Genomic DNA, 25,857 nt, shown 5'->3' on the forward strand with positions numbered 1-25,857 from the left:
TACTACTGCTGCTGCTACTATTACTACTATTACTACTACTCATTCGGTCCTCTTCTGTACATACACATACAAAAATTCCTTCTCTCTCTCTCTCTCTCTCTCTCTCTCTCTCTCTCTCTCTCTCTCTCTCTCTCTCTCTCTCTCTCTCTCTCTCTCTCTCTCACATTTAATATATTTTAGGTAAATATCTTTAATTTTGGGCATTCATTTCTTTCCACCGGTGGGCGAGATGCAAAGGCCCACGTCACCTCTCTACGTATGTGAGAATCTATACACTGACTTTTTTGCCGTGACACAGTGGTACTGCGCGCGCTTTGGTGGCCTAGGGGGTCCATACTTCCTTTCACCATATCTATACGTAAGTTTATTATTATTTTTTTTTTTTCCTCTTATCACTTTCCCTATCAATTTTCAGTCTGCCCTCCCATCACGTCCTGTCGATTTCATGTTCACGTGTGTGTGTGTGTGTGTGTGTGTGTGTGTGTGCGCGCGCGCGCAGTGTTTTCTCTGCCATGCTTGTTGAAGCGTTGTTGATGTTCTAGTGCCCTTTGTTCCTCTTCACTCTAGGAACAGGAAATAGTAGCAGAGACATAAAAATACCCTAATAAAACACAGTAATATTTAAGTTCACGGGTAAAAACTCAACAAATACCCATACATACATACATACAAAAGAAAAAAAGAAAAAATGCAAACGAACTATAAAAAACTCCCTTTTTGCAAATTACAATGTTTTGAAAAGTTAGTAGCGCTACAACTTTGCTAAATGGTGTGCTGTATGAAGCCCTCGCAACAATACGCGGCTCTCAGGCATGTCGAGTATGAATTAATCTTCATAATTCGCTTCGCTCGTACGGAAATAATACAGAGAGTAATGTTTGGCGTTTGTTCGTGTTACATCTGTAGTGTGTGTGTGTGTGTGTGTGTGTGTGTGTGTGTGTGTGTGTGTGTGTGTGTGTGTGTGTGTGTGTGTGTGTGTGTGTGTGTGCACGTGTGTGTGTTTGTGTGTGTGTGTGTGTGTGTGTGTGTGTGTGTGTGTGTGCAGTGTTTTCTCTGCCATGTTTGTTGAAGCGTTGTTGATGTTCTAGTGCCACACACACACACACACACACACACACACACACACCTTCCCCTGCTCCCTCCACCCCAGACTCCCACACGCCATCTCAAAGACTAAATTGGCCGGAACTAAAAGCTTTGTGTCGCGACATTTCCCTTTCTTCCCCCGCCCTTCGCTGCTTCCACTTGTGTAAACACGATACAAAAAAGAAAATGCATAACACACACACGATGCAAATAAGATTTTGTTTTCATTTTTTCCCGTCACTATTTCAAAGATTTGTTTTATTTTGTGTGTATGAAAATCAAATTACAATGAAATCATAGGAATTATTTTCGCAGCTTTGCTTTGTGAAGAATTAAATATATCAATATTTATAAGAAACGCTTTAATTTTCATGCGATTTTTTAATCTAATTTGGAATTCTTTTTTATTCCTCATCGTGAGGCGTACGTGAAGCACCAATCACTGAGGAAGCACACACTTACTTCAGATGAAATAGTATAGTTTATTACACAAACATATGAATTTATTCTCTTATGTTTTATTGTGTTCCTTCTCTCGTCTTTCCTCTCGTTCATCGCGCAAATCTAAAAACAATTTCTTTTTTTGCTCCTCAATAATTTAACATTAGTGACAAAATACAAGAAAAAAATCCATGAAAACCCAACTAATTCCTTTGAAAACTGTCCTGATGAGAAAAGAGTCTTGAAAGTACGACCCCTAAACACTTTCCTGCATCCTCCAACCTCCCTGGAGTGGCCAGCCCCAGTGTCCGCGCAGGGACGCCCACTACCTTGCCATTTATTTCCACATAAACAGTCTTGCACACCTCTGCACCTCAGCCTTCTTTCCTCTGTAGTCCCCTACGATATCTGGTGTGTGTGTGTGTGTGGGAGGAGATGGAGGAGAGAAACACAAAGAAACACAACCAAAATAAACACACACACACACACACACACACACACGAGGAGGAGGAGGAGAAGGTAGAAGAGGACAAGGAAAAGGAGACGAATGAGCAAGGACAAGAAACAAAATAATCACGAAACAAGAACAACAAACAGCAGTAAACTTATTTATGTGACAAACTGCACAGCCTCATCTGAAGCAAGAGACACTAGATGGTCTGGGCTGAGGCAAGGAGGACAAAGACGACGAAGATAGGATTCCAGGATAAAGATTACGACGCATCCTTTTAAGGTTTACATTAAAGCTGCGTGGTGAAGGATTTATTCCCCAGTGTCCTCCTGGCTGTGCTGCAGGAGAGAAGAGGCGAGGAGTTTCTGTCATTCCTTCTGTCCGCGCCGTCTGCCGCTCAACAGATAGAAAAATGTCAATCTCGATCATTTGTATTGTGCAAGCTGGAGGAACATCACGGGTCTGGAAAATAGAAGGAGTTGGAGATACGAAGACATAATAAATTGACGATATTATTCTTTATTCCGTATTCTAAGTGTGTTTTATTTCGATTTCCAACAGGTTTTCGTATAAAGCACGTCATTTTGGGTATTCATGACTGTACGGCTTAATTTAACAAGGATTCTGCACCATCCTTTGGCTTTATTAGATGTTATTGAGATTTTCGAGAGTGTTAACTGAACAAGGATTCTTCATCACTGGCAAAGTCACCCACGAGAACACGACTGAGCTTCTGCCCTCTTAGGTTTCTTTTACTTGGAACTTATAAAAAGAGTAATCTTCAGAATTCAAAGCTTTGGTCGTGCGGGGACAATATACACTCCACGTTTTCGACAGAAGGACAAGACCAACAAGAGGGAGACTTCAAGACACTTCCCGAGATAATTTTGGAGTTGCCTTTGAACTCTTTCCTCTGAGTCTGGCGCCTTAAGTGTGTTTTTTTTTTTTCACCAGTTATTGTTTTCCTTGGTCAGGGGCCTTCTTACACAAAGAATTTGGCTTCAGTTATGGCAGAAAGAAAAAAATATGGTATTAAGAGTCATTTTTATGGCCCTTGATCAGAGCCCCTTATGCATTAAAAAAAAATAATTATAAAAAAAAAATAGCAGTGCAGTGTGACGCTAAAGAAGTGACGCTCTTGACTGTCTATTACGTCACGCTATAATTCACAGAATTTAGCAGCGAAAATTAATGGCTAAAAGGTAATTGCGATTTCCATGTTATTATAATGGAACTAGAATTAATATCGGCTTGTGGCAAAAATAATAATATAAAAAAACACACGGCTTTGCGGGGTGAGTGTGCGGCGCGATACGGCCACAGCCAGCTAGGACGTGCGGACCTCACTGCAGAGTACTTTATTGTTAACTAATAAATTGGCATGGCAATATTTAGTACATACAGTTGGCCAGCCAATATTGAGTATATGCAGTTAGCGAGGCAATATTAAGTATATACACTTGGCAAGGCAATATTAAGTACAGATGCCTGAACAACTGCAATATTACTAGAGTTCCCTAAAGTAGTTATGACAAACTCCACTGTGCTTTCTTTTCAGTTCATGTTGTATATGTTGTAAATGTTGATATGATATATCTTTAATGATTTGCATATAAACTGTGATGGATAATTCTCTCTCTCTCTCTCTCTCTCTCTCTCTCTCTCTCTCTCTCTCTCTCTCTCTCTCTCTCTCTCTCTCTCTCTCTCTCTCTCTCTCTCTCTCTCCATTTATATACTTATCTATTTATCTATGTATCTAGCTATCTATCTGTCTCTCTGTCTGTCTCTCTATCTACCTACTATATTCTACCTACCGCATCTACGTACTATATTCCTAAAAGACTGTAATCCAAGACAAACTTTCAATATTCACTCCAGTGCACTTCATGCCTGCAGGTTGGTTACGAATTAATAAATAGACTAATGAAATGGCAATACTACATTTTCTAAAAACTGGAATCCAAAATGAACACTTAATATCTACTCCAGAGTGATTGGAAATCATGGACGAATGAACTACAGTGAATTAGTCATAAACACTGCAATTTCTATGGTAATATTCCTGAAAATTCTGTAATCTGAAATAACTTGATATTCTGAAGTATCATGTGAGTCTTTCAATAGCTTCCCTTGATGAATGGAGTTCTTATAATTCACCCGCCTTTGTGCAGCTGCCCCAGGTAGTGATGCCACAAAGTCCACTGAACTCCATGTCTGAATAGAAATTAGTGTTTGGAATAATTAACTGTTTCATAATGGGAGTTCTATAAAGAGTTGGGTGCAGCATTCCTTTTGATAATCTCCATGTTGCCTTTTCATTCCCTTCCCTTATCTTCACATTCCTCCCAGCACTTTCTCGCTAATCATCCTTATCCCTCGTTCCTTTCTTCCTTGCTCCTTCCTTTTTTTCCTTCCTTTTTTCTGAGCCATGAAATCATTCAATCAATAATATTCAATTAATAATATTTTTTATCCCTTTTTTCTTTATCTCCCTTACTACTCTTTCGCTTATCATCCTTTTCTCCTTTCTTCCTCTCTCCTTTTTTTTCTTCCTTTTGTTGCACATTTATATCAGTCTATCAGTCAATAATCCTTTCTCATCCCAACATCTTATCCTTCCTATCCTTTGCCTCTTCCTTTCTTCCTATGTAACCCATTCCCAATGCATGCATCGTTCTCTCCTCCGACCTCGCATCCTTTCTTCCTTCTCGCCTTCCTTTCCAATGCTTGTTCTCTTATCTACTCTTACCTCATCTCTTCTCTATCCAAACATCCTATCTTCCATCTCTCCTCATTTTCTTCCTTTCCCTTTCCTTCTTCTTTTCCCTTCTTTTCCGTTTACTTTACCATCTCTCTTCATCTTTCCTTCCCCCTTATCTTCTTCTTTTTCTTCCTCTTTCCCTCTCACTTCTGTTCCCTCTACCACTTCTCTCTCCGTCTCTCCTTCTTCCCTATCATCTCCCTCCTCCTCTCCCCATCATCTTGCCTCTCTCCCTAGGTTTATCCTTCTCTATCTCACACAACGTTACGCCTCCCCATCAAATTCCCCTCCCTTCCCCTCCCACCTGCCTCCCGTCCTCCCCTCCCCTTCCTCTGTACCTCACCACCTCCCCCATCCCACGCACCTCGTCACCCTGGGAACGCCTCCAGCACCAGCAAACTGTGTCCCTTTAAATACAAAAATATTTCAGGAAAATGTTGCAGCCTCATTCTTACATTCCAGGGAGCTTCACCACCACCACCATCACCACTATAACCATCATCATCACAACCACTACTGCCACCACCATCAACACCACTACCATCACCACAACCACCACCAATATCATCACCACCACTACCATCACCACCACCACCATCGTTGCATCAGCCATTAAGAGTATCTGGATACTTTTTTTTTTCTGTGTGTGTGTGTGTGTGTGTGTGTGTGTGTGTGTGTGTGTGTGTATAAGCGGCTCTAGCCAAGGGCAACAAAAAATGGTGAAAAAGGTGTCAGTCCCTAAAGAGGACAGTCCGAAAGCAAATCTAAAATTACATTGAAAAATCACAGCCCTGACTCACTTAACGCAAATACACCACCATACCAAGAACCCTGCTCTCCCCTGTGTCCATCTTACATAACAACGCTATTATGCGAATAGAGCATCTTACGAGTAACTACTAATGACAGATCGGCCTCGTACTTAATCTCGCGTGCGTTAGTTCCTCGCCTTACCGCGTCTAACCGTAACCCTTGTAGTATTATCAATATAATAATGCATATTATCAGTCACTACCAAGAATGAATAAATAAGAATAATGGTAAATCGGTCCCGTACTAAATCTAGCGTCCTTCAGTTCCTCGACTTACCGTGTCTAACCTAATCCCCTCGATGCTCTCCAGTTCTTTTCCAAATCATTAATACAAAAGTGGCCTCCGCGTATCTCAAGTGGCCGCCTCTAATCGGTGGAAGCCGGATTTGTTCAAACGGGAGGGCAGCGCCAAGTGGTCAGCGTACCGAACTGGGAAACTCAAGTAAGGGTTATTGAATGTTACCACGTCTTATTTCGACAAGATTTAAAGCTCTGGTGGAGGTTATTATGGTTTTCAAGGGTGTTTCCATGATTTTTTATAATTTAATAAATTGCTCAGGGTAAAAAAATAAGTTAGGGCCGTATCCTGAAACACCTCTGCGCTGCTTCTCTACTACTATAAATTCAAAGGCTCGTACTTGTACTCGGACGGATTAAGGGTGTTTTTTTGGTTCTAGTGACAGATTAACAAGATTCCTACATTATTAACAGAAGAAACACTCTTGGGAACCCGGCTAATCATCTGTGTGGCCTTTGAAAATAGTCATGGCGAGAGAGCATAGTGTTTCAGAATACACGCTTTAGTACTACTGCGTGGAGTACAGAGGGACACTCCAGCTTATACCTGATAACGTCAACCCCTCACCTGCGTCACCGCGGCACGAGGTGACCACCCAAACCTTCAAGAATTAAGTCCCCAATCGACCCACCAACAAAGCCTACAAGTATCGGTGCCTCAGGATGTATGAAAGATAAATATAAAAACAAGGGCAGGTCGCCGGCGGCCGCTGACCACCTGCACCGTTGTGGTCGTTTTTTCTTACTTATTTATTGCCTGAAAACAAAGGGATGAAGGGACGGATGGACGAGGTGAAGGTAAAAAAAGTAGTGGAGTGGATCAATAGTATGTGTGTGTGTGTGTGTGTGTGTGTGTGTGTGTGCTCGCGCGTGCACACAGAGACAGAAAAAAGAAAATCAATTAATAGACAAACAGGCAAACTTTTCTTAATTCTTTGAGGTTAATAATCAAGGATTGACACGAAGGAATATATAAATTGTCAGCAATTTTCATATTACTATTATCATTATCACATTACAGTATAATAGAGTAATCATATTATCGCATTACTGTTACTGTTGTCATTATTATTATTTTCAATATTACTATTATCATTATTATTATTGTTATTATTATTATTATTATTATTATTATTATTATTATTATTATTATTATTATATGATTATGTTTTTTTGTCCCACCACAGTTTTGCAGCACATTTGATTTCCTCTGATACAAAAACGTTGTATAATCCCTCTTATTAATTCCACTTTGTTATATTGGAATTATCGCGACACACACACACACACACACACACAGCGGCAGATATAGTGGTGATGGTGGTAAAAGTTAAGTAGGTATGAATTGCACGCTGGCTCGCTCGTCCCCTCGTCTACCAATGTATTTATACCCACAGTCTTTTCATAAGTGGCGGTGATAGCTGTGGTGGTGGAGGAGTTGGAGGCGATAGTCGAGGTGGTGGCAGAAATAGTGGTGGTGGTGGTGGTGGTGGTTAAGTTGGTATCAAGTGGACGCTGGCTCCCTCGTCCCCTCGTCTATACATTTATTCCCACAGTCTTTTCATGAGGACACAAAGGGGCAATCTCTCCCCCCGCACGTAGAATCAACAAGGTGAGGCTGTTCCTGATGGCGCTCCCTCGCCCCACGCTCCACGCAGGGTCGCCTTTAGAATTGCACACATTCACTCTATTGGTTCTGAAGTAAAAGATAACTCTCTCCGTTACACAATAGCGAGATGTTGAAATCTACCTTGAAATTGCACCTCAACTCTACTTTTTAATATTTCCAGGCTACTTTATTCAGATTTAACACTATTGGGAAAGGAAATGTACTTCGGAAACCAATAGTGTTGTAATTCAGTCTTGACTTGAATTTTTCTTTCCAGTTCAAACTAAACAATTTTTTTTTTTCTTCTCTGTTACTGTGCCCTGTTCATTTTACTTAGCGGAAACACGGTGCTAGGTAAATCTATCTTCAGAATTCTCACTACTGCACCACTATACTATTCTTCGCTGTTTTTAATGAGCCTTTTCCGGGTGTTTCTATTTTGTTTCATTCTTTCCCTTATTCTTTTGTCTCATGTGTTTTATACTGAGTCTTTCCACCTTTCCTGGGTCTTCCTCATCTTCCGCTCACCGTGAAAGCAGCCATAGATAGGATCATATTCTGAAACACCTGCGCCGCTCCCCCACTACATTCAAAAGGCTCTAGTTAAAATTGCAGAGTTTCTTAAGAATATTTTAATGGTTCTAACGACAGATTATTGAGATTTGTACACTATCAACAGGAGAAATACTCTTGATAATCCGCTTAATGATCTTTGTGGCTTTTGAAAATAGTCGTGGCGAGAGAGCAAGGCGTTTCAGAGTATGGACCATAAACAGGAGAAAAGGAAGAGGCAGACGAGTAGTCTTACAGCAATTACCAATAAAGACGTGAAACTTCTCAGCCACAGCAACACTACAAAGACTGAGCACTTTCCCCGAAGCCTGACGGAAAAAAGATGGAAGGTTTAAAGAAGAGATCCCACTGCAATTCTCCCCTGTAATGCGTCACTCCTCTCCGTTTTCTAGGAACAATGATAGCAAATAAAAGAGAGCTGTGATAGAAACGTGATCAGAAACACGAGACATTCACGACTTTCTTTTTGTTGGCGGAAATTACTGGCAGAAATAATAGGTAGCATATAGTTATGTACGATTGCCCTAAATGGTGATCGTTACAATATCCAGTAATAGAAATTGATATATAGACCAATGAACTGCTCCATATTGAGAGGTCCTCAGTGACTAAGAACAGGATATATGACAGGTGAAAGTACATGACTAATATTCATTCCTGAAAGCCTTTGAATATGTCTGTTACTTAGCGCAACTGTACCTGACCCGGACACAAGGTAACGTGTAGTGCAGTGGAAGGAAAAAGCGATGTAAAAACGTGGTTCAGCAAGAAAAAGCCCCTCTGGTCTGCCATAAAGGTGAAGTGGTCAGACCTTCGCATTTGGTTTGGGTAAGAAATCGTGCAGCAGCAAAATCTCAAACCCAGCGAGTCTGAAAGTTAATGTCATTGCCGATACTCTTTTTTGACGGGAAATGACTGATAGTTTTGAGTGGGTATTTCCGCGTTTTCTTGGCATCAATTATCCTTGTGATTGTGTGCGGGTAATAGACACACTAGAACCAACTAATACTCTTACATCTGTGGGCTTGACTGGCACGCTGTGAGCCTCTTAATGAAGGTAGGTGATCCTCTCAGCCACCAGTGTAATAGACAGGAAGCATTCACATCTGTAATTTAACCTCTGCCTCAGCTGGGATGGTTGTGAATAATGAATGCATCGAAGGTAACATCATCTGTTACTACCGTAAAACAGTGAACACACACACACGCACATACACAGAGCGAGAGAGAGAGAGAGAGAGAGAGAGAGAGAGAGAGAGAGAGAGAGAGAGAGAGAGAGAGAGAGAGAGAGAGAGAGAGAGAGAGAGAGAGAGAGAGAGAGAGAGAGTCAAACATAGTTTAATCTGCAGACGAGAGGAAAGAATCTTGCAGGACAAACAAATGCTGTTTAATGTACTGAACTCAGCAACCTCGCTCACTGTCCTCGCTTCACGGTGAATACGGAGCCGGTTTTGCCTCCGTGGCTTCACAGCGTAGAAGTATACAGCTCTGCCCAGCTCTCACCAGCAGCGGTCTCCGCCGCCCCGAGTCGTCCACAGGCAGGAATAGCGAGGCAAGTTTCCCTGGTGCTCGCTGCAGCAGTCGTTCAACTCCACTCTAAACTTGCAATACCTTTGTCCCTCAGCGGCCTCGCCTGCAGCGCGGCGAGGCGGGGCTGACCGGACGGTGACCTGCGCCAGCTTCCCTTCCATCAGCTTTATTTATTCATTCTTTATATATATATATATATATATATATATATATATATATATATATATATATATATATATATATATATATATATATATATATATATATATATATATATATATATATATATATATATATATATATATATATATATTGTTATTCTTTCATTCTTAAAAGAGTGTATGTAAAATATTGCTTCACACAATGCCTCGCTGCCACTGAACTTTTTTTTTCCCATCAGAGAAGTTAATCTCCTGTTCTATGAAATATTCTCTTCTTCACATTTTGTATCAACTATAAAATAATAAGAGTGAACGGCTGGCATGTTCATGATTTAACGTCAACCTAAAGCACATATTATATCTGGTCAGACAGACTGCCCTACTTCGCCGACACACAGAAGCATAACCACAATTCGCAATCTCTCTCTCTTAAGAATACGCGACACTTACGAACCTTGAACCTGGTAGCTTATTTTTTTTCTACTGTCAAATTTGTTTTTTATATGCTCAACTTTTAAACTACCGTCATATCTACTTTCTCAGGATTCAGTACGAAGTTAAGATGGCATTTTGCAACGTTTTGTGGAAGTTCCTGAGATTTCAAGGGTGTTATCACGATTCTAGTGGTAGTCTAACAAGGACACTGCACCATCAAAAGGAAAATCTCAAGTGAGAACCCGGCCAATAAATAATTTCTCTGATCTTTGAAAAGTTCTCAGGAGAGTCATAAGTCTTTCACAACCCAGACGACGAAGTATTGGTCTGGTCATGTGTTGTTGTGACCTGTGTTGCAATTGTATGTGCCAACAAGATTAATTTCGAGATATTTCGTAGTGTTCACTTCCCCCCGGCAACCTTGCGTCACACAGCAAAGGACAGCACACGTGACTGTCTGCCTCGAGAGGGTTTGTTAACACTCCAGCCTGACAGATACTCTCTCTCTCTCTCTCTCTCTCTCTCTCTCTCTCTCTCTCTCTCTCTCTCTCTCTCTCTCTCTCTCTCTAACTTGTTATTGTTATTATCACCGGGAAGAAAAGGAAAACAAAAGAACAGAGAAAAAAAAAGAAGACAAGAACAGCAACACCAACAATAACAATAACAGTAATTGTAGCACACACACTCAACACCACCACCACCACCACCACCAAAACAACAAGAACAAGAATAACAACAACAACAACAACAGCAAGAATAACGACAACAGACAACAACAACAACAGCCGACCAACCAAACAAAAACAAACAAACAAATGAGGAAAATAAGCACTGGAAAGAAAACACAAAACAAAGTGGACAAAAATATAATGGACTTTCTCTCCTCCTCCTCCTCCTCCTCCTCCTCCTCCTCTTCTTTTTTACCTCCGCCACGTACATCACAGCCCAGCGTGCTTTATTATTTCACAGTGGCGTCTTAATGTAATTCACGTAACGCATTCCCGCACCTCACCACTCAGGCCGCCGCTTGGTTGTCTTTAGTGTTCCAAAGCTGGCGGTAAATTACTGTTTTGGAGTAATTTAACTTCTTTTTTCGAGAGTAATGGAGGGGTGACAAAAAAAAAAGTGAAGAATTCTGGAAATCAAGAAAATATTGCGGTACCTGGTATTAGGGTTAATGTTAACTTAGTATGTAGAGTTGAAATGTTAATCTATTATGATCAAATAGTTGAACCGAATATCAATAAACATTAAAACTACTGTATAGTCTTAGAAAAGAAGAAATATGTACCTAAGTATGTGGCATGCCAAGAGTATTTTGAGAAACAACAACAACCACAACAACAAAAACAACAACATCAGCAGCAACGAAAAACAAGAAGAAAAGAAGAGAAACAAGAAGAAAACAAGGAAAGCAAGAAGAATAACAAAACAACAACAAAACCAAAAACACCACCACTACCGACAAGAACAACAACAACAACAACAACTACCACCACCATCACCACTACCGCCGCCGCCGCCACCGCCACCACCACCACCACCACCTCCACCACCGAGGTTAAAGCAAACACACAAAAATATGACGAGCATGAGTTTTCTCTGCCCACACACGCTCCTCCCAACACCCTGCTGTGTAACTCTTCCCTCTCCCTGTGTTTCCCTCGCCCAGTGCTTTCCCTCTCTCCCCAAACATTCTCCCTCCATATAACTATTCTTCCCCCCTTCCCATTCACACCTTTTTGTTATCCACATCTCTTTCCCCCATCACTTTGCCTCTCACCCAGCCTTCTCCCCAAATATACCCTCCCCATTCACACTTGTCCCTAAAAACTTACTCTTCTCCTCTCTCCCGTCGTCCTCTCCCACGCATACCCATCCACTTTCTCTCCCCTTCCCGTATTCTCCCTCTTGACTCTTCGCCCCCGCACTCCTACGGTTCCCTCCCCACGCACACGCCTCGACAACCTCTATTAGCCCTACTCTCTCTCTCTCTCTCTCCCCTCCTACATTCACTCCCTAGCTTTTCTCTGTCCCTCCGCCCACTCACACACACACACACACACACACACACACACACACTCACACTCACCCACCCTTCGTCTGCAGGAACCTTCTCACTCTCTCGTCCCCCCGTCAGCTTTACACAAAACACTTTCCCAAGATGCTTCTACTGTTTCACGCTCCCCATCTGAATTTATTTATATCATTCAGTGTTACCCTCTTCTCTCCTCCTCGCGGTGTAAGGGTCACGCCTCCCTCGCTACTCTCCTCGACACCATTACGCTACTTTTGGCATAAACGCATTACTTGTGCGTACCTTTCGGCTCCCTGCGGCTCAGGTACGCTACAATACGCTTAATGTCCGTGATTCCAAGCCGGGCTGTATGTTGGCTCCGTCAGCGCCAGAGAGCGTGCTTTGTGCTGATGGCGCTAACGTGTTTGCTTTGTTTTACCGTGGCAAACAAATGTTGTTTTCATATTTCCGTCCCCCATTTGTACTGCATCCCACTGTTGCCGCCTCCCCGTGTTCCTTTCTCCTTGACGCGACAAAACGTTGCTGCCGTTGAACAAATGGGCGGATTTTACTAGACGCCTCAGGGTCAGTAAGGGGATGGCGGGGTGGCGTGTTGCCTTAACCCGCACTTACCATTTCAGCCACGAGTCACCGCCAAGCCATATCTTCCACTAGTCACTGCAATACTCCCTCCCGCGCGACAGTGATTTTCCTCCTAAGACTGCGCCGCTGAACATAAGAGACCACGGGACAAACAAATAAGGCGTCGGGGAAAGCGAGGGTTGATGAGAAAGAGGAGAGGTAGATGTGTATTGTCTACCTAAATAGAAGAGGATAAGGCTTAACTAAGAGCCTGTGCAGAGGAATGAGGGCTGATGAGAAAGAAGGGACGGTATACTGAGAACCTGTGTGTGTATTGTCCCTGTAAATACAACTGAGGGTTAACTGAGTGCCGGAGCGAAGGTTTAATTAGAAGATGTCATTACAGGTGAATATGTCCTTACTAAATCTATGGGAACCACTGTAGATGTCCGTGTTTGTGTTGTGGTTACCTTCGTGTTGGTCTACAATGAAGAGGAAGAACCTATTGTACTCTTGATCTAGGGCCAAGGCATGACTATTGTATCATTCACCTTCCTGTACGAGTTACCGTCTGTACATTGCATATTTTTTTTTTACTTTTTAACTAACTTGCGTGACTCCTCGCCTGTCCATAAGGGAAGTTACCGTCAGTACATTGCACAAATTCTCTTCTTTTTACTAAACGTGCGTGACTCCTCGCCTGGCTGTCTACGAGGGACCGTTAGCTTGAGGGGAACTAGAGATACGGGCGGTGCTGTGTGCCATCACGAGTCAGCCTAGCAATGTGCATGTCTGTCTCTCTAGCAACTCTTACTTGACTGTACTGTCTTTGTCACGTATTCCACATTTTGTTCTTTAAGTTATGATGCTGTTATGTGGTCTGAATTGTTGATAGATATGTTTTTGCTGTCCTTTCACAACACAGAGCATAAATTATTAAGCGTGTGACAGAAATGTATAAGGTGATTCAATATTTCAGAAGTCACGAGGTAAGGATTGAATATACAGAACAAATTTGAACTCTAAATAGAAATACTGCAATAGCAAGAAATACTGAAAAAAAAACACGTAAAAACAACAAACACTGCAGCGGTAAGCCAGTGGCAGAACACGTAAGCTGCTTCACCATTCAAAATGTGACTGAACCAAGGGTCAGCAGCGTCCAACCCGCGGGTCAGTGTGGCCAGCAGAGGCCAACCGTCCGACCCACAGCCTTGTTTAGTACAAACATTGCATTCCGGCCCACGAAACACGAGGCAGAACAAATTGAAGTCCGCTGAACAATATTCGTTAGGACATGTGGCCGGCTGGTATCTCGTCATTCAGGGATAGCCTCCGCCCCGTCCTGCCTGCCGACACCACCAGTCATCATATTAATGTGCGGGTTTGTCAATACAGTTCATATATACTATACATTATATACCATGTAGCTACACTGTACACTCCGTCTGAAATTTCATTTGAAGCTGTGGTAGTAGTAGCAGTAGTAGTAGTAGTAGTAGTAGTAGTAGTAGTAGTAGTAGTAGAAGATTTCTAGACACCTCTCATAATTTTGGATTCTCCTTTGAACTGTCCTCTTTAGGGTCAGTTCATGCCTTTCACATTTTTGTTGCCCTCGGCCAGAACCACTCTTACGTAAAAAAAAAAAAAAAAGGTAACCGAACAATACTAACAAGCACCTCAATCCCACGCAGCACCGCATCAACTCCACACGCCAACAACAAAACACACAAACGTAACACTGAATACAAACTTACTCCCAATGAACGACACATCATTCCCAGTGATAACCACACACAACACACCCACACCCCTCACACCCACGTGGCGTTAAATTCACTCCTACAGACACCAAACGCGATGATGTGTCCAGGCGGAGACATAAAGAACCGCCTCATGAAGCACATAATTATACGAGTGAAGGGAAGGAGGCCCCACGGACACCCCTAAGTATTGTGTGTATAGGACTAGATACGTGACGCCTGGGGACCTCCTCCACCCAGCCAACCACTACCAATCATAGGGATCCTTCGTCTGACGGAAACCAATTGCATGTGTCGGGAAGAGAAGGCGAGGAAAGGAGGGAGCTTGAGGTGGGGAGGAGAAAGCGAGAAGTGGAGCAAGGAAGTAGATAGAAGATGGAAGGAGAAAAAGGAAGGAAGGGGAGGGAGGAGAAGGGAAAGAACTGCAAAAATAGGAGGAGGAGGAGGAAGAGGGAAAGAAAAGACAGGGATAATATAAAAGGAGAAAGGAAGGAGGGAGGAAGAGAAAGAGAAGGAGAAGAAGGAGGTGGACGAGGGGAGGAAGAAGAGGGAGATAATGGTAAGATGAAAAAAAAAAGGGGAGGAAGAGGTACCGAGGAAAGAGAAATTGGAGGAGGAGGAGGAGGAGGAGGAGGAGGAGGAGGAGGAGGAGGAGGAGGAGAAGGAAGAGGAGGAGGAGGAGGAACATATCTATCAACGGATGCTGATGTGAAGTACCAAGAGGCGGAAGAGAAGGGGAGTGGAACTGGAATAAATGAACGAAAGGGGGAGGAGGAGGAGGAGGAGGAGGAGGAGGAGGAGGATGTGAGATTGGGAATGGGAATGGGAACGAGAGGATCCTGCCCGTCAAGTTGATCTGGAGAGAGAGAGAGAGAGAGAGAGAGAGAGAGAGAGAGAGAGAGAGAGAGAGAGAGAGAGAGAGAAAGAGAATATTAAGCGAGGAAAGACGACTAGGACGAAAAAAAGTCTAAATAACACTGCTTCTGTAACATTCCTTACATTATATAACTGATGGCCTTTATAACACTACTACTATCTCATCCCTCCATTCCAGGCATTCAGTGTTGTCAGTCGGGCATCGGCAGGTCGTGGCGGCAGGACAGCGCCAAGCCCGAGGTGTTCATTCAGCCTCACGCAGGTTGATGGGCAGTCATTTAGTGAGTTGGGGGAGAGCTGTGGCAATTTGCGGCACTGTGTCTGTGTCTCCCTGCAGGATCTCACCACACTAGATTGTATTGCAAGAAAATATTATGCAGTAAAAGCAAGCGTCGAGAAAACTGCTGCTAATGTTTTTGTTCATGTCTTCCACGTGGTCTGTGAGGGATCAATGCTTACCATTGATTTCTTGATCTTCCTTCGTCGTCTATCTACGAGTATACCAGAGGTTCTAATACTTTGATGCTTAGTGGCACACTCTGAATGGCGCACCAACCATACAGTAAGTTTAATGTAGACTCACTAAAAGCCACAAATCTAACACCATACCTATCGAGGAAAACTTGGCGGCGCACTTTAGTGATAGTCGCGGCGTAGTACTTTATGTCGTCTTTACATCCTCACGCCGGGGTTAGCTCTATCCTGTGTTGTCCCTGACGCAAAGTGATACATTCCGGCGTCTGTCTTGCCTTATTATTGTTGCAGAATTAACATTCTATCTGAAAATCTTTTACAATTCAATTTTAAATAATGTACTACTGAGACCCGTCTCATTTCAATGCATAGCAGCATAAAAACTAGTTTAAAAGTTGTAACGAAGTTTGATTAAATCTTAAAGTTTTAACTCATTCCTTAATTAATATCAGAACAGCATCAATAGATATTCTTTAGATGCACATCATGGAAACCGTATATAGATGGAATAAGTCACAACAAAGATATAATGATAACGATGACTGATTATAAGAGAAATTGCTATGATGCAAGAACGAACTCACAGTTTTTTGGTGTGAGCAGAGCACGGCAAAACAGAGCTACCCAGATCCCCACAGCCGCACATTACAGGCCTTTGCTTCCCTACACTGGCGCACTGCATGTAATCATTGCTCCTTAACGTAGAGAAAGATTTGTATCTTTGAATGATCTAATTCAGCACATTAGAGGAGGAGGAGGAGGAGGAGGAGGAGGAGGAGGAGGAGGAGGACGGAGAGACTAACAAAAGATGAAAACGAGGTGGTTGAGAAGGACAAGGATGGAGGACGCTAGGAAATTTAAATACTAGTTTGGAATACGTGTTCTCCTGTTCCTAACTGACTTATCTCTGTCCCTCGACCAGAATATTCAGTTTTCCAGCGTGCCTCCACTTAGCTACAGTTGTGCCTTGTTAACCTTTCAACTGTTAGACAATTTGAGAGCTTACAATACTGCAAATAGGTCTGTAACTTAAAGAAAAATATATAAATAAATCGTTCAAATAACTTCCACCTTCTTTACTACGTCTGTGCAAATAATTTTTACGGTGCTGCTGATCTTTCAGTTTAAGAGGTTACAATACTATAAATATTTCTGTGACTTAAAAAATATATACAAGTAAATCAATCACATAGCTTCCTCCTCCTCCTCCTTCTGAGAATCGCTGTTATCGAAGATCGGTAACAAGAACCAGGAAATAAATAAAAAATATTGTATCCCTTAACAGTAAAACATAAAAAGAACAACAACAGAAAAGCAACTGCTGTGGTTTGTCGCTGAGAATCGCTGTTGTGGTTGGCAGAGAGGTGGAGAGTAGGAGACAACGCCATTCCTTCCTTGCATCTCCTCATTAGTCAGTGATGGACACTACATTTATGAACTCTGAAAAAATAGTCAGAAAATATAAGAATTTCATCCAGCGATTCTGGTGGAGCTCCAATATGTGTGTGTGTGTGTGTGTGTGTGTGTGTGTGTGTGTATGAGCTACACAGTGACATGCATCTGTAAAAGCACTCATTCCGCGCTCCAAGAAGTCAGAGAGTAATAATGTACGCAAATAAATATATATGCTGCTGTTTACACTAATTAAAACTAGGCACGGGGTACGTATTATTTTTTCATCAACATAATTCCACACACACAAAAAAAATAAAAATAAATAAATGAATAAATAAAAATGAAAAATAAATGTATCTAAAAAAGAACAATATTCTTTAATTTTGAAAGACCCTGACATTTTCACTTTAATTTAATTTCATTTAATTTCTTCCCTTAATTTCTTTTCCTTTTCTTCTCTTACGTTCTATTTTTTTTAATTCCCGCTTTTTCTCTCTTCCCTCTCTCTTATTTTCTCTCTCTTTTGTCTCCTGAGGTAAGCAAACGTGACGGTGATTTTTAGCGAGGCAGCAGCGAGGCGGCGAGCACTTGTGTGTCCTGACGGCGCGTCGTGTCCCTGTCAGGTGCTTCAGGAGTTGGTCATTAGCGGCCAGGGAAGGCGTGGAGAGGGACGGACGTGAGGGCGGGGAGAGGAGGAATGGGACGAGTGAGTGGGAGGAATGGGGGAGTGAGGGGGAGAAGGGTGGAGTCAGCACGTGATGGGGGGGGAAAAAAAAGGAAGAGGGGATGAGGTATGAGGATAAGAAAGAAAGAGAAAACTAGGTCATGGAGGAAGAGGGCGAGGCGAAAGGGACGATGAAGAGGAGAGAAGAGAAGAACAGACTGGGGGATGACTTTAAAGGATGACGAAAAGGGCAATGAGGGAAAGAGGGAACACGAAGACGATGATGATGATGATGATGAAGCAGAGGAGGAGGAGGAGGAGGAGGAAAAGAGGAAAGGAAAACATTATGATGATTATAAGGAGGAAGACGACGACAGCAAACAACAACAACAACAACAACAACAACAACAACAAATATCAATAAAAACAAACAACAACAAGGACGAAGGTAAGAATGACAAGATCGAGAGGTCAGCGAGAAGATAAATAATTTTTCTTAAGGTCGCCGCTGACTGATAACGTCTCGAGGCTCAAGTCGGGAAGGAAGGTGAAAAATTATGCCCCAGTACCACTTACCATAACAAGACAGGGAGTCACGTATGGGGGAGAGTGATGGGAAGATAGCAGTAACAGCGCCAGGCTAAATATACAGGTGTCTGCCTCCAGTTCATGATAAATGTACCACGCCACCCAAAATACTTGTCTCCCATAGGTGCAGTGTTTTATTTGACTGTGAGGGAAAGCTATAATAAGAATGTTAAGGGGAAGGAAAAAAAAAAAAAGAGAAGGAAGAAGAAAAGATAGAAAGAAAAAATAAGAGTAGGATGACGTAGAGGAGGAGGAAGAAGAGGAGGAGGAAAAGGCTCACATGAGAACACCACTAATCATTTACATGCTCATTAAAGAAACCTTAGGAGAAAGCGAACCATTTCAGTATATGTGCCCATGATTGAACTCTTAACCTTTCTCCTGCCAGCTGAGCAACGCACCGCACAGCCACCCAACACGCAGGAGTATTGGGGATGGAAGATGTTTGTTGAAATAAGTATGGAAAGGTCACCAAGGCGTCAATCAGAAGCTGACACCAGGCTGGCGAAAAAAAAAAAAAAAGGTGCCGATGAAAAGACTGGCGGACGGACAGAAGAGAGTGAGACGCTACAATAAAACTGACGAAAGGTTGACAAAAGACTGGCAGGGGACAACCTCGGGACTGACAAGAGACTCAGATCAAGGCAAAAGTTCCTCAAGGTGTGACAAATACTGACATGACGATTGACAAGAGACGTCTACACACTGACCGATGAGTTTATTGAAAGAAAAGAGTGTTGCCTCTGGGAGACGTGGTGACCCAAGTGCTGCTCAGCGTTAGGACGACACGCGGCGCGGTCATGGGAAGGCCGGTGACCGAGGCCATCCTGGGAAGAGTAATGGCCAGCTTCCGCACTGCCTGTCCCGCTATTTGTCCTCCTCTGAATGATATTTCAACCACAGAACACATGAGTACTGTCTCCGCCAACAATACATTTACTCCTCCAATACTGGGACTTCACTCCTGTATTTTATTGTTACTTCACTGCTTCTATATTTTATTGTTATTATCAATCTATGCTATAATTAATATAGGATACTTGTAACTTGCTCAAGAAGCCTAGAAAATTCATTCTTCCCTGCTTAAGAGACAAAGTATTGCCTTAATGTGGCTTGAATTGTACAACAGGAAACCCGCTGCCTCAACGCAACACCGCCACCACGACAGCAATATCAACAACACCAGGCACAAAAAGAGTTCCTCCCACCAAGCTGTGCAGATCAGCGGGGTGAGGTGGTGCCTAAGCTTCCCTATTGATCTACGGCGACAGTTTCTAAAAGTTTTGTGCCCCGAGCGGCGAGCAGTGAGGGAGAGTCGGCCGCGGGGAGTCCTGGGCCTGCTTCCTTTGTGGCCTGTGAACCTCAGAGGGAAGTTACAGTAGGGGGGTCAAGTACCGCCCGCCGCCTCGCTATATTCTTTACTTGTATAAAGCTGCCGTGCTGTGGACAGACACGTCATTCTCGAGTATCTTACTTGGTTATTGACCCTTCAAGTACTTTGCTTATCTGCCCGAGTATTCAATATTTTTTTTCATTTATTTTGATTTCGTAATTAACTATTTACTCATTTGTTTACTTATCTACTTATTCATGCGTTCGTTTCATTAATTGTTTGCCTATTTAGTTACTTTTAAATGTGGAAACTGGTCAAGAACACGAGAAGATGCAGAAGAGCATTTCAACTGCCATTAAAAAAAAAAGCTCGAAAAGTTTAAGTGTTGAATGGTCGCGGTTTTATCCTCAAAATCTACCTTCTGTGGATGAAAGAGCGAGAGAGAGAGCGAGAGAGCGAGCGAGAGAGAGAGCGAGAGAGCGAGCGAGCGAGCGAGCGAGCGAGAGAGAGAGAGAGAGAGAGAGAGAGAGAGAGAGAGAGAGAGAGAGAGAGAGAGAGAGAGAGAGCAGCAGACAGAGCAGCAGACAAACACACCGTACACAAAAAAAAAGACAGACAGACAGTAAATACAGTCACACAGACACACGCCTTCAAAGTGAAGTATCAAAGCGCTCTCTCTCTCTCTCTCTCTCTCTCTCTCTCTCTCTCTCTCTCTCTCTCTCTCTCTCTCTCAATCTAAATCTAAATCTACCTGTATTTTCTTTCTTTTGTAGCGCCATTACTGTTTTTTTAAGGTTCGCTTTGTATCGCCTGACCAGGAGAGAGAGAGAGAGAGAGAGAGAGAGAGAGAGAGAGAGAGAGAGAGAGAGAGAGAGAGAGCACTTTTTACTATGCCAATAAAATTAAGTATATACGCTACACACACACACACACACACACAGGCCATAGAGAACGCTACACACACACACACACACAGGCCATAGAGAACAAGAACAGACGAGCGAGGGAGGCGAGCGAGGAACCATGAAACTAAAAAAGAAAAAATATAACTTTCTCCGCAGCAGAGAAAACACACACACACACACACACACACACACACACAGAGAGCCATAGAAAGACATGATGCATATTTTTGAGAGAGAGACAGAGACAGACGAGACAAAAAAAAGCAGATAAACACGACAGATTTTCGGAATTAGAGAGAGACAAACTCAGACATACAGAAATAGACGGACAGAATCTTCATGTTTTGCAATACTGGGGTAGTGTATTCCATCAAGCATCTCGCCAAATCACCGGGAAGAGGAGGAAATTACTCTAATAAACCTACGAGAGAAATAACTTGCGTGGGGGAGGGAGAAAAAAGTGAAAAAAATAAAGCTGGAGAGAAAGAGCAGTTTTTCAGTTCAGAGGATCGACGTGGCGCAGCGGTAGAGAGAGAGAGAGAGAGAGAGAGAGAGAGAGAGAGAGAGAGAGAGAGAGAGAGAGAGAGAGAGAGAGAGAGAGAGAGAGAGAAACAGTAGAGAGGAAGAATAAATATAGAAGATGGAAGAAAGGGATAGAGAGAAAAACGTGGGTGGGAAGGGTGCCTGAGAAGGAGAGAGAGAGAGAGAGAGAGAGAGAGAGAGAGAGAGAGAGAGAGAGAGAGAGAGAGAGAGAGAGAGAGAGAGAAAGGGAAGAGAGAATAAAGAGGAGAGAGAAGGAGAGATGAATAAGGGAGGCGATAGAAGGAAAGGGTGAGGAGGAAAAGTGGTTCGGGAAGGGCGCCTGAGGAAGAGGCGGGGAAATATTGCGAAGGGGAATGCGGGGAAAAAGAAAAGCATCTCAAGCAGAAAGGAAAGAGAGGGGAGGAAAAGTGGAGGAAGAACAGGGAAGCGATCTGAGGGAGAGAGGGAGAGATGGTGCACGGTGATACAGAAGCAGGGATGGGGTGATGGGGGTGATGTGAGGCTGGGAGAGATAGGGATAGGGAGGGGAGGGAGAGGGGAGACGAGGAAAGATGAGGTGTGTAGGGTACGAAGATAAGAGGGAATGTTTACATGATGGAAAGAGGTGTGTGTGTGCGTGTGTGTGTAATTTCAGATAAGGCATATATACCTGGGAACGGTCACACTTACTTCCATTCATAATCTCTGGAGTATTTCATAGCAATCAATAGCTAATGATGGAATAGTTCAAGGATTATACAACATTAATTCGTAACTTTTGACAAGGTGATGGGATCTGAGCGTCTAACTTTACATACGCGTACGCTTTCCTGTGATACAAAAAATTGAGGGTTCAGCGTTCAAAATGATAAGCATGATGACGAAATTTTCTTTTGAATGGTCAGTCTGCTGGAGACGAACCTTTCAAATACAATCCCTTCCCTTACACATTCACCAGGAAAAATACACAGTGCGAGGCTCGGTGCAGACCACCCGAACTGCGCTGCCTTTGTTCTTTTGTTTCTTTACCTCCGCGCTCCAGAACTGATGCCCACACAGCAGCACCAATACTAACTGGTCTGATTACCTCCGTGACTGATCTGATCAAATCCAATGTTAACGGCACGAGGAGGGGACGCACAGCTGGGCTCGGCCACATTACAGAGCTGATAACACAAGGAAATCTTGGGACGGTTCCCAGGACGTGTGTTCGAGTGTAACCTTTGTGTCTTTTCAAGCATACGAGTCTATGTGGCTTTTCAAGCATACGAGCATTCCAAAGGTAAGAACTCCATTTCATAGCTATGAAATTATGAAAAAATATGCTATGACTCGTGATATTACAATATCTCTATATCTTGATTTCAGCAGGCGAAAATGTAGCTACATACCCGCCATTAACAACCTTAGTACCGAGTCTGTTCATTCGCTCATCACTCATTCACTTATCACTCCACATTATCTAACAGGCGTTAAATTCCAAGACCCGCCACGTGCCTCGAGATCAGCAAAACCCGGGGTTGCTAACACTGCAAAACCACACACAGCGAAGCATCGTAAAGTAGTAGAGTCTCGGGGCAGATGCTGAGTACAGCGTCTATTGCAAGCATGATGAAGGCAGCGAATGAAGCGTGAAATGCGTGAAGCGAAAGCGCGGCACGCGCCAGTACGGTACACCCAATAACGGAAGGTCTAGTCTGGCTGAGGAGGCGAGGCTGATATGGAGGAAATGCTGGCCTATGTTCAGAAACTCTCTGCTTTCCCACCATGACTATTTTCAAAGGCCACAGATGATTAACAGTATTCAAGAGTGTTTCTCCTGTTGATAATGTAGAAAATGTTACTCTGTCTCTAGAAGCATAAAAACACTCTTAAAAATCCTTTATATTCTGAAACTTTTTGTAATTAGGGAAGGTGTGGTGAAGGGTGTCAGAATATGGTCCATTACCGCCTCCGTCACAACGCCCGGGTCACTGCAGCCATCCAGGAAAGTATTACTGATAAATCTTATACGACTTCATGCTGCTGAGGACGAATTGTTCATTGCCACCCTGTTGCTGAGGCGTCTTGCGTTAGCGAGTCTTGTTCGTGGCACTAACACTGACAAACGTCTAACACCAGCAACATACTATAAAGAATACCAACAACCAACACTGATATCGCTAAGGAAGCTCTGACACGAATAGAATTATACACCTGAGCACATCATTAGAATATACAGCGCAGTGTGGCGTCCTTGTCTAGCCGAGGTGTCATTCGTTATCCTCATTATATATCTATTTATTATTTATTCTGCTCATGGCGTGTTGAAGAGAATAAGAACGATGCGACAAAACAACAGTCCCTGTAGAATACATGACACGTTCTAGAGCACATGAACACAATTGTCAGTAGATCAGTAGAGTTTTCATCCTTGTCCTTGAATTTATCTGGTCTTAATTTTCCTATAGATTCTGCATTAACATCTCAATAAGTAGCATTTAGAGAAATCAGTTGGCTTATCATCCCTGTTCTGGAATTTCCCCAAGTAATGTTCCCTATTCATTCTACCCGAAAAATCTGACAAGTGAAACCATCGTTGCTGGCTGGTTACAGTGGTGGTGATTGTTTTGGTTACCTTGTTAGTGGTGGTGGTGGTGGTGGTGGTGGTTGTGATGGGGGTGTGTTGGTTACAGTAATGGTGGTAGGGTTGGTGATGGTGGAATTGAAGGTTACAATGGTGGTGGTGGTTGTTACAGCAGTGGTAATGGTGATTGTGATTATGCTGATAACGACCACCACGGCCATTATGATGACTGTCACGTCCTTCACACCACAATGGCAGCCACTCACGCACTCTCTCTCTCTCTCTCTCTCTCACTGACATTCACCAAGACAGACATGACCTTCGGTGACCTGCTCCAATGACCTCCCTCCTCCCTTCCCTCACCTCCTGACCTTTTCTTGACCTCTGCACCTTCCCTTGATACAATGCCCTTACTTCTTGCCTGAACTACTCTCTCTCTCTCTCTCTCTCTTTCTCTCTCTCTCTCTCTCTCTCTCTCTCTCTCTCTGTCTCTCTCATATCAGTACAAGAATATAGGAAGTCAAGCATGACTGTCACTGCATCACGCTGTCCCCTCAACCCTTTCCTCCCATGCCCTCCTCCCTTACAAGTGCAATGATACACGCGACTAAACTATTGAACAATGGTAACGACCAACAATCATTGCCACTAAATACAATTGCAAATAACAGCTTCAAACTATCCGTGACACCACTGCACGATATTCATATGTACAGCATCACGGAAAACACAGTAGCGGGGATACAAGCTGCCGTGGGGAGCGGCAGGCTGTGGGGGGTGGGGGGAGGGAACTAGTATCAGTGACGTCACAAAGTCTACTTACCCTCAGTTATCATGTGAACACGTGTTATGAAATAAACAAACAAAACATGGTGACTGCACACCAAAGACAACAAACATGAATCAACAACTGTACCTCGCTCCTACTGCTGTCCGGCGTCGCCACGGAGTAACTCACGACAGGGAACAGGCCTCCAGCACCACACTCCCTGCTGCCAGCGCTCAGTACCCACGGCAAAGTCAGCTCCATGGAAGCTAGAGAGTCTAACGCTTCCTTTGCCTGCACTACTGCAAAGTACAATTAACGACCACTACACAAACTAATGACACTGGTGTTCAATTACTGAGGTGATTAACGCTCAATTCAGATATCCACGTGACCGCGCGGCGCCTCGTCCCTCGAGTGGTGACGCCAGCGTGGGACCTCCGCCTGGCCAATCTGGGACTCGGTTCGTTCTCGAGGTTCACTGCTTCGAGTCTTTCTCATACCTTTCTTTATTTCCGGTATCTGGTATGCCGGGATATGCCACTCAATTGCTGAATATTACACGGTATACAAAGGACGTATATGAGAGCATGAAAGGTCTACGAAAGGTTTATCTCAGCTCGGTTTCAAACATCTACGCTGACTTGAATCCATACCTCAAACGTCACATTGACAGATTCACCACCAAATTGTACTCCTGTAGTGTTCACGAGGTAAGTATGAGATTACACCTTATACAGAGAACATTTATCAGCATTGCAGGTTCAAGAAAGGCGAATTTTAGCTTGGTTTCAAACGGCAGTCCATCCTGACCCGAGTCCTTAACTTTAGCATTACGTTGCCAGATTCACCACCAAACTGTATACATGTACTATGTATGCAGTAAGGATAGGATTACACGTGTTTTCAATGGAGATATGATAGCATTACACGAATGTGAAAGATGTATATCAGCTTGGTTTCAAATGCCTACTTACGCTTACTCCAATACGTATGTGTGTTGTGTATGTGTGTTGAAGTGCCACGTGCCTGATCCACAACCAAAGTGTATTGTTGTAGTGTGTATGAAGCAAGGATGAGATTATACCTCATACAAAGAACATTCAACCGCATTGCAGGGTTAAGATTACACACTATTCAAAGGACATGATACATTATTGGACTACGGAAAGTAAATCTTACCAAACGGGATCCACCCTGACTCGAATCCCTAAGTTGAAGCGTCGCGTTGCCAGATTCACCAGTAGATA

The 25,857-nt window shown here is 43.2% G+C and overlaps 1 long non-coding RNA gene across 1 annotated transcript; it reads right to left on the minus strand.

The window, feature by feature from the left end:
- Positions 1 to 2,121: 2,121 nt before the first annotated feature.
- Positions 2,122 to 25,284, minus strand: LOC135109585 (uncharacterized). Its single transcript, XR_010272809.1, has 2 exons — positions 24,758 to 25,284; positions 2,122 to 2,440 (listed from the first exon to the last, which is right to left on the minus strand). It is a non-coding gene; the product is annotated as an uncharacterized LOC135109585 (long non-coding RNA).
- Between the last annotated feature and the right edge of the window lie 573 nt (positions 25,285 to 25,857).

This window comes from Scylla paramamosain, chromosome 19 (genome assembly GCF_035594125.1).
Source record: "Scylla paramamosain isolate STU-SP2022 chromosome 19, ASM3559412v1, whole genome shotgun sequence".
In the NCBI taxonomy this organism is placed as follows: Eukaryota; Metazoa; Arthropoda; class Malacostraca; order Decapoda; family Portunidae; genus Scylla; species Scylla paramamosain.